Consider the following 9,994-nt stretch of genomic DNA (forward strand, 5'->3'; position numbering starts at 1 on the left):
TTCTGTCACCTCTCAATAATATTTCATCTCATTCACTCCTGTCGTCATCATCTTAAAATCTGTAAATATGCACAGTATCAGCAAATGTTAGATTACTTGCGTAACCCTGGTTCTCTGCGAATAGAGCAATGTATCTCACTATACATCCCCAGGCGTGATAGACTTTGGAAGCACCAATTACAGCACAGCTCACAGTTACAATCACAGCTCATGACAAGGAGCCCACCCCCTCTCTATATATACAGCTATGAAACCCAAAACGGCATTCTAAGCACGCTCTTCCCCTGTTTTATGCTAGTAGGGAAGCTTGGTCAGATACATTGCTCTGTTCCCAGAAAACCGAGGTTACGCAAGTAACCTAACATTCTCTTTCAAGCAAACACTCGGTATCTCTCTATGGAAAAAATATAGCCAACACACGTAACGCATGCTCTCCAAAGAACATACATTGAGAACTGCATGAGCCATAGAGGTCGCAGTGACATCCAGACGGTAAAATCTGACAAATGTATGAGGGGAAGCCCAGGATGCCGCTGCACAAATATCTCATACCGAAAACCCGTTGAACAATGCCCTGAGGTAGCTGTACCCCTTGTAGAATGAGCCCTTAAGCCTGCCGGGGAATGAAGACCCATAGAAGTATAGGCCGATTCAATCGCCTCCACCATCAAATGGGAAAGGCGCTTCGAGGAGATCGGCTTACCCTTACATTGAGTGGCCCATGAAACGAATAACTGATCACTCTTCCTGAACGATCGTGTGCTGTTTACATAATGGCATACAGGGCACAAAGTGTGCAATTTCTGCTCCTCCTATGAAGAAAATGTAGGGGGTAAAAGTAGGGCTGGGTATCGAGTTCGATACTTTTTAGGCGCCGACCAAATCGCCTCGATACCATCAAGTATAAAAAAAAAAACCTCTTTTCATTCGGTACCAAATTTCGATATCCAAGGGGTCAATCTCGTCAACGTCTGTGAGCCAATAAGCTTGCAGCATGATAGGCTGTGGCGAGGCATCAAGGAAAAACACTAGTTTATGCTGGCCGGTTACACGTGGGTCACACGTGAGGCTGTAGTATGTAAGCGTTCCAACCCCAATAGATGTAAAAGATGTGGAAAAGATCCAAAGTGTGGCTACATTTCACCAGACTCGATGTCAACATCGTGCGATGCAATATTTGCGACGAGATAATTGCTGCCAAGACCGGCCACACAACAAATCTGATGAAGCACTTGACAGTCCACGGAATAAACTTAAGAGCAGAAATTTGCTCCGTCTTCGACTGCAAGAAGAACTGGAGCGCATCACAAATGAACCGAAACTCAGCGTAAAGCCTACTTGCCTAACAGACATGAGAAATAGGCATATAGAGAGCATTAAATGTCTATTTTTAAATGCACCAATTCGAATCTAAAAAAAATTGCATTTCGCTCTATAGGCACGCTGGGGTTCACTATAGTGCGTAGATGACGAGTCAGCAATGACAACTTCATATTTGCAGCCAACACTGACTCAGAAAACACTAGTTTATTAATAAACAATTAAAATGTTTCCTTGCTATTTTTTCCTGCACATTCATAATCGTTAGGCTACTTTGCGGCAAGCTTTATACGTGTGCTTGAGCGCGGGGTGTATATTCCGCCCCCCAGTGGCCTATATGAGCCTTTGAGTCTGTAAAAAAAAAAAAGGCAACAAACTGAAAAAATGAAACCAAAGCTTTTTTTTAAGGTAATTTGTAATGTAATCTTGTTAAACCGAATTTCATAAAATTGTTATCGAAAAAAGTATCGTTCAAGAACCGGTATCGAAGTCAAGGTATCAGTATTGATATTATTATGTGAAATTTTTATATGATACCCAGCCCTAGGTAAAAGGCATGCAACTCCAAAGCAGAGCAGTTCTAAGCTGAATCACTGACTTTGGGAACGAAAGCCGGGATAGGCAGCAGCGTAACCTTGCTGTCGTCCAGACTAAAGTTCAGACATGCTTGATGAACCGACATGGCATGTAACCGACTCACCCACTCGCTTAGCTGAGACTAAAGCAAGTAGTAAGACCATTTTCAGAGATAGGAGCTTAATATGAACACTCTCCAGAGGTTCAAACGGGGCTCGAGTTAAAGCATTTAGAACCGTGGACAAGTCCCATGACAGCACCAGCCGCTTCGACACTGGTCTCAAACGCTTCACTCCCTTCATAAAATGGCATATGAGAGGGTGCCGTCCCACTGAAACCCCTTCGAAACCTACATGACAAACTGAAATAGCAGCAAAGTAAACTTTAATAGTAGAAAACGCTCTCCCGTTGTTCATCATGCTTTGCAAAAAGCAGAGTACATCACTGAACGGGAATAACTTCTTTACGAGTACACCAGTCCTCAAACACACGCTATTAAAGGCCATACAGTTGATGGGGCTCTAGCGCTTTGGATAGTGTTTATAACCTTCTGTGGAAGCCTGAATGCGTTTCAATTTAACCCTTCACGGGCCAGACACAAAGATCGACATGTTCCGGGTGTGGGTAAAATATCTGCCCCCCTGCTTGTGAAAGCAGGTCCAGCTGGACAATCTCTGCCAGCCACAGCCTCCCCGGCCAATGAGGGGCTATCAGAAGGATAGATCATTTGTTTTTTCTTACTCTGTCCAGGGTGGGAGAAATCAGACTCAGCGATGGGAATGCATAGCAACACGTTCGGCCATGGATGTGGCAGCGCATCCACAATCAAAGGCACATTTTCGTCCCTGAAGGAGACACATACATCGGACACTTTGCGTTTGCCTGCAAGGCGAAGAGATCTACGGCAGCCCTGCCATACATCCCCCAAATCCGATCCACCACCTGCGGCTGGAGCAATACCCATTACCAATACCCATGAGAATAACCATTCTCATTATAACAGGTTTTCCCTTGAAAGGCATCACTTCTGTCACCTCTCAATAATATTTCATCTCATTCACTCCTGTCGTCATCATCTTAAAATCTGTAAATATGCACAGTATCAGCAAATGTTAGATTACTTGCGTAACCCTGGTTCTCTGCGAATAGAGCAATGTATCTCACTATACATCCCCAGGCGTGATAGACTTTGGAAGCACCAATTACAGCACAGCTCACAGTTACAATCACAGCTCATGACAAGGAGCCCACCCCCTCTCTATATATACAGCTATGAAACCCAAAACGGCATTCTAAGCACGCTCTTCCCCTGTTTTATGCTAGTAGGGAAGCTTGGTCAGATACATTGCTCTGTTCCCAGAAAACCGAGGTTACGCAAGTAACCTAACATTCTCTTTCAAGCAAACACTCGGTATCTCTCTATGGAAAAAATATAGCCAACTCACGTAACGCATGCTCTCCAAAGAACCAACATTGAGAACTGCATGAGCCATAGAGGTTGCAGTGACATCCAGACGGTAAAATCTGACAAATGTATGAGGGGAAGCCCAGGATGCCGCTGCACAAATATCTCATACCGAAAACCCGTTGAACAATGCCCTGAGGTAGCTGTACCCCTTGTAGAATGAGCCCTTAAGCCTGCCGGGGAATGAAGACCCATAGAAGTATAGGCCGATTCAATCGCCTCCACCATCAAATGGGAAAGGCGCTTCGAGGAGATCGGCTTACCCTTACATTGAGTGGCCCATGAAACGAATAACTGATCACTCTTCCTGAACGATCGTGTGCTGTTTACATAATGGCATACAGGACACAAAGTGTGCAATTTCTGCTCCTCCTATGAAGAAAATGTAGGGGGTAAAAGTAGGGCTGGGTATCGAGTTCGATACTTTTTAGGCGCCGACCAAATCGCCTCGATACCATCAAGTATAAAAAAAAAAACCTCTTTTCATTCGGTACCAAATGTAGCCACACTTTGGATCTTTTCCACATCTTTTACATCTATTGGGGTTGGAACGCTTACATACTACAGCCTCACGTGTGACCCACGTGTAACCGGCCAGCATAAACTAGTGTTTTTCCTTGATGCCTCGCCACAGCCTATCATGCTGCAAGCTTATCGGCTCACAGACGTTGACGAGATTGACCCCTTGGATATCGAAATTTGGAAAGGAGATCTGTTCCTACATTTTAGGACTCCCGGTATGTGCGTCATGCTCAGTGAGCTGAAGTTGTGCAGTTGAAACGAAAGCGTTCCCTTTTGGCTATTGATATATGCCACCACAGTTGTGTTGTCTTCTCTGACCAGGGAGTACCCATTCTCTGTACAACAGGTTTCCCCTTGAAAGGAGATCTGTTCCTACATTTTAGGACTCCCGGTACGTGCGTCATGCGCAGTGAGCTGAAGTTGTGCAGTTGCAACAAACGTGTTCCCTCTTGGCTATTAATATATGCCACCACCGTTGTGTTGTCTTCTCTGACCAGAACATGAAACCCTTTCAAGAATATTTTCAGGAATGATTGCGATCAACTCCAACACATTTATGTGAAGTCTGCGAAGCTGGGGCGTCCAGCTACCATTTGCCGATCTGCCCTGAAAAACAGCCCCTCAGCCTGTCAGGGATGCATCCGTTGTAACTTCTTTTCTCAGAGACACGCCCCCGAGCAGTACCCCGGTCAGGAATAAGCGGGGGTCTCTCCACTGATGAAGAGCCATCACGCACTCCGCGGATATTCTCACTCTGCGCACAAGGTGCAGACTAGGACACGGACTCCTCGCTGCTACCCATCGCTGGAAGTCTCTCATTTTTAGCGAGCCCAGCGGGACCACAGACAGCTAAAAAGCCATCATGCCCAAAAGGTGGAGACAGGTTCTGAACAATACCACGGTTCCCCTGCGAAACTGGGCTTGGCACTGATAAAACACCATTATCATTCTTTCCAAGAGCATAGCGCGGTATGCCGCGGTGTCTCCTGAGATTGAATCAGCTGGCTTTCGGCACAGTTGATTCTGGACCCCATATTCGTGAGATGAGACGTGAGCATCTCTGTATCCCATTCCGCACACTCCCGTGAGTGAGCGCATATCAGATAATCGTCCAGATAAGCAGATATTCTGACCCCATTGTGTCTCAGCGCTGATAACGCTACCTCTATGCACCTGCTGAAACCGTGCAGAGTTTAGGCTGAGCCCGAATGGAAGAGTAAAAAAAATGTGCACACTTCACTCTGAAAGGAGAAACTGATAAACCTGTATTTTCTGTGCGCAGGTTATATGATTATATGAAAGCATCCTTGAGATCATACCCCGCGGACTGAGCGAGAAAGAGCTTTGTACTCACGAGTGCAACTCTTTATTTTGGAATCAAAGCATTGGCGCATCTTCAAAAAAACAAAACAGAATGCTGGTGAGAATGCTCAAGTCAGCCAAGAAATTTGAGTCAATTACATAGTTTTTAAAATAGTTGCTGGTTCGATAGAATTATCTAGAAGATTGTTATTACACAATTTTGTCACTTCTCTTTCTAGTATGCTGGACTTTTATAATCCATCTAGGTCTTTTGAGATCCGAATATAAAAATCTTCTGTTTTGTCTGAACAAAACAAACATAAGGCCGACAGAACGTTTTCCCATGTCGGAACCAAACTTTGGAATGATCTCCCCTTTCCGTAAGGTCAGTACAGTCGCTACCAAAATGTAAGGCCATGTTAAAAGCACATCTTTTTAAGACTTCCTGGGCACCTTCATGATAGGTGTTTGATCAATACCTTGTCTCTTTTTCCCCTCTCTGTACTCTTATTTGGGTTTAGTTATTGTGAAGCACTTGGGCAACAGCTGTTGCATTAAATGTGCTATATAAATGAAACTCATGCACATTAATTTGTTTTCCATTTTTTTTAAGAAAAAAAATAAAAAAAAGAAGAAAAGACTTGAAGTATTAGATTTATTTGTTAAACAGGGAAAACATGGTAAAAATCAACAGTTAACTGCATGCATGGCCCCTTTCTTTATGGCCCCTTAGGGCCAGGACATTGTCCATCAGGGTGAGTTTTTTGACAGCTCTCAGCACACACTGTAGGCTTCACTGGAGGCATTGGCTGTTCGGCCGCAGGCGTCACTACAGGCTCTGGAGGACCCCCCTTACGGCCAGGACATTGGGCACTAGGGTGAGTTTTTTGACAGTTTTCAGCACACACTGTAGGCATTGGTGGTTCGGCCGCAGGCATCACTACAGGCTCTGGAGGACCCCCCTTACGGCCAGGACATTGGGCATCAGGGTGAGTTTTTTGACAGCTCTCAGCACACACTGTAGGCCTCACTGGAGGCATTGGCTGTTCGGCCGCAGGCGTCACTACAGGCTCTGGAGGACCCCCCTTACGGCCAGGACATTGGGCATCAGGGTGAGTTTTTTGACAGTTTTCAGCACACACTGTAGGCATTGGCAGTTCGGCCGCAGGCATCACTACAGGCTCTGGAGGACCCCCCTTACGGCCAGGACATTGGGCATCAGGGTGAGTTTTTTGACAGTTTTCAGCACACACTGTAGGCACTGGCGGTTCGGCCGCAGGCATCACTACAGGCTCTGGAGGAACCCCCTTATGGCCAGGACATTGGCCATCAGGGTGAGTTTTTTGACAGTTTTCAGCACACACTGCAGGCTCTGCTGGTTCGGCCGCAGGCTCCACTGGAGGCATTGGCGGTTCGGCCGCAGGCGTCACTACAGGCTCTGAAGGACCCCTCTTAGGGCCAGGACATTGGGCATCAGGGTGAGTTTTTTGACAGTTTTCAGCACACTCTGCAGGCTTTGCTGGTTCGGCCGCAGGCTCTGCTGGTTCGGCCGCAGGCGTCTCTACAGGCTCTGGAGGACCCCTCTTAGGGCCAGAACATTGGCCATCAGGGTGAATTTGACAGTTTTCAGCACACACTGCAGGCTTGGCCGGTTCAGCTGCAGGCTTCACTGCATGGATTCAGATAGTCAGTCTGTTTAGTAACATTTAATCTCAGGTGTACAGCACAAAACACGCAAAGGATGAACAGCACGTTTTACTTACAGAAGGAATTGTATATTTTAAGTTATTCATCATCTATTAAATTTGTAAAGCAATACTGCGCTCAAAACGGTGCTATCGGCTCAATACTTTTGACACAGAACGATAACATAAAATAAGACCAACTGAAATAACGAGGAAGCCGATTCAGAACACTAATAAAATAACAAATACCTGTATATGGAGCCATACACTGACGTCCACATCCATTGCTGCAACATTTCTCATTGTTCGGACAGTCACTGTCATATGAACAAAACTCAGTACAATTTCCTCCACCAGATTTTGTGCTTGGACACTGTCCTGGCTTTGCTGTGATACAGACACATGACAGAACCATAAAGTGAGACTTTCAGCATTCAGTGATAATAAAAAAAGTGGTCAAAGATCAGAATAGGTTTTACAAGAAAATACTAGTTCAGTCTTTCTACTTCAGTTTCACATTTAGTTCAGTTAACATTGCCCTCCAGAGCAATCTCGATGACAAGTACATCCTCCATGGCACGACCGTCAGCTTTACCAGACACTACAGGAGTGTTGTTGTAATAGTTTCAGTATTTATAAGTCGGGGTTTTCCAATGTTTGGCTCAAACTTGAAAATATTCATACATTTATGTGCTTCAAATCGAGTAGAAATACCATTTATAACTAAACTGTTGATTAGTTTCAAAGACACAGAGTGCCGTTACGACCTATTCCACTACTGGTGAGGTGCGTTATAGAAGCACAATGCAGATAGAAGACATCCAGTTAAAATGTTTTTCATATTTACCATTACAACTAATTGTACTGTAAAGCATATTTTGTAAGGCACTTATTTATGCATTTCTTCAGGCGTTGTAATGAAGCTAAAAATCTTCTCACCTACGACTCCAGCATGGTTGGTGCTCAAACATGCAGACAGGCACAATAAAACAACACTCAACGAGCAGTACACTCTAGCTGTCATCCTCTCGACCTGCGATCTCACAATCAACTCTGCTAGAAGATGCGCTGAATTAGTCAGTCAGGAGGAACAGTGAGGCACACACAACTACACTGAAAACATGTGCTGCTGAATCCCTAAATTGCTTTCTAAAGATTTATAGATCCAAGGAAGTCTGGGTAACTCCAACCCTGATGAAACTCACACCTGCTACTAGCTTTCTAGCAGCCTAATCTTGAAGACCTTGATTGTTCAGGTGTGCTTGATTAGGTTCGGAGGAGTGGAGCGTTGCGTTCACGCAGATGACATAATTAGAAGATGATTGAGTGTTTCTATGGGAACACTATCAACGACAAAGTGGTCACGTGGTACAAGTCGTAGCTCTCCGAAAATTATAAGCCGGGTATTTCTCTAAATACCCGGCTTTGTGTAAACCTGGCCTGAATTTGTCAATTGCTGATTGACGATGCGGATCCAAGTAATTATGACTAAAAACAATGTTTCAAGCAACTAGGGAATACAGCCATTTTTATATCAACGCCTATTTTAAAAAATATATTTATGATGAATAGACTGAATTTGGGCTGAAACATTTTTTATTGAGTATAGGGGAAAACAGATTCATAAAAACACTTGAATCTATAAAACAATGAAATCATTCATTATTTTGCATCTTGTATCCAAATCATACATCTCAAATATCATGATTTAACTGCAGTTAGGCTATCTTTTTCAACAGCCTAGATGTATTTACAGCTTTAGCCTAGGCTACTATTGTCCTCTATTGAGGTTAGGGAAGGAAAAGAGGAAAGATCTTTAAGTCAGTGGAAATCTGCCTACAATTTGGTACAGTTGACGTACTTTGCTTTATGTAAATTTTAAATTTCCCATATAAAATAAGAATTTTAATTATATTTCCCATTTCCAATAAACCAGTATCACTCCATAAACAAGACCATAAATGAAATCCCACCTGAAAGCAAGTCTACAACCTTAGCCCAAAAAAAGATTCATGACTAAAAATTATTCACCTTGGAAACATACATGTTTCTGGACATATATTTATATTTCAGGCCACATTCTTTTGGTGGATGAGTATTCTGCACTGTCAGAAATCCACGGAACATTGTGTGTTGAGGGGGAGCTGAACTGGGCTGAATACCACTTTTTTCCTGGATGTTGAATTTTCCTGCCCAAATTCCACATCCTCCGCTTCTTCGCAGCAAGGTTATAATCGTTAACGAAAACGAACGAAAAAACGAAAACTAGGTGGGATTTCATCTATGGTCTTGAAGGAAATTAATAGTTGAATAAAGTCGTTATTTTTGTTGTTTTTTTGCGCACAAAAAGTATTCTCGTCACTTGATAAACTTAAGATTGAGCCACTGTAGTCACTTGGTGAACCTACAAACTTGATGACACTTCTGAGTGTGACAGCTCCCAGGATGAAAGTAGTGAACCAGACATCTCCGATCTGTCAGTTGGTGACTTTATTATTGTGAATTTTGCGACCAAATGCAACTGTTACCATTAAAGTGGCTTGGTTGAGAGCCTTGAGGCCAATGAATTTAATGCAATATTCCTCAGAAAGATCCGAGGGAGCACTGGCAAAGACAAAGCCACCTTTGCATTCAAAGAAAATCATGTGGGATCTGTCCCACTGAATGATGTGCTTAAGAAGCTTCCTAAACCTCGAAAGGTTGGAGGAACTGCAAGGAGGGAGCAACAACTAATATTTCCTTGCAACCTTGATGGATGGAATATCCAATAGTCATTTTCATTGTGCTGAGGTCTGGAGGTTCAAACTGTTCTTTAGTTCTCACAAGTTCAAAACTGTGAAACTGTTTAACAAAATTGGAAATTAGAACTAAACACACTGGAGGGACGTTCTTTCTGCCAAACACGTTTGTGTGTGTGTGTGTGTGTGTGTGTCTGTGTGTATGTGTTTTTGTGTGATTGAACATGACTTGATTAACAGCATAAGAAATACATAACCATTTCTGTCAGGACCACTACGCAGGACCAGAAACGCGATAGCTGTTGATAATACTGAAGGACCTTATATATGTATACAGTGATAGGCGTCGTATTCCTATAGGTAGACGTGGATCAGCTGATGCAAAC

The 9,994-nt window shown here is 43.6% G+C and overlaps 1 long non-coding RNA gene across 1 annotated transcript; it reads right to left on the bottom strand.

Moving 5' to 3' along the window:
- Positions 1 to 6,768: 6,768 nt before the first annotated feature.
- Positions 6,769 to 8,073, bottom strand: LOC143721378 (uncharacterized). The gene is made up of 3 exons (XR_013196723.1): positions 7,810 to 8,073; positions 7,120 to 7,257; positions 6,769 to 6,854 (listed from the first exon to the last, which is right to left on the bottom strand). It is a non-coding gene; the product is annotated as an uncharacterized LOC143721378 (long non-coding RNA).
- Positions 8,074 to 9,994: the final 1,921 nt, after the last annotated feature.

The sequence above is a fragment of the Siphateles boraxobius genome, unplaced genomic scaffold (assembly GCF_051911475.1).
Source record: "Siphateles boraxobius isolate OS27281-9 unplaced genomic scaffold, OSU_SipBor_1 66, whole genome shotgun sequence".
NCBI lineage: Eukaryota > Metazoa > Chordata > Actinopteri > Cypriniformes > Leuciscidae > Siphateles > Siphateles boraxobius.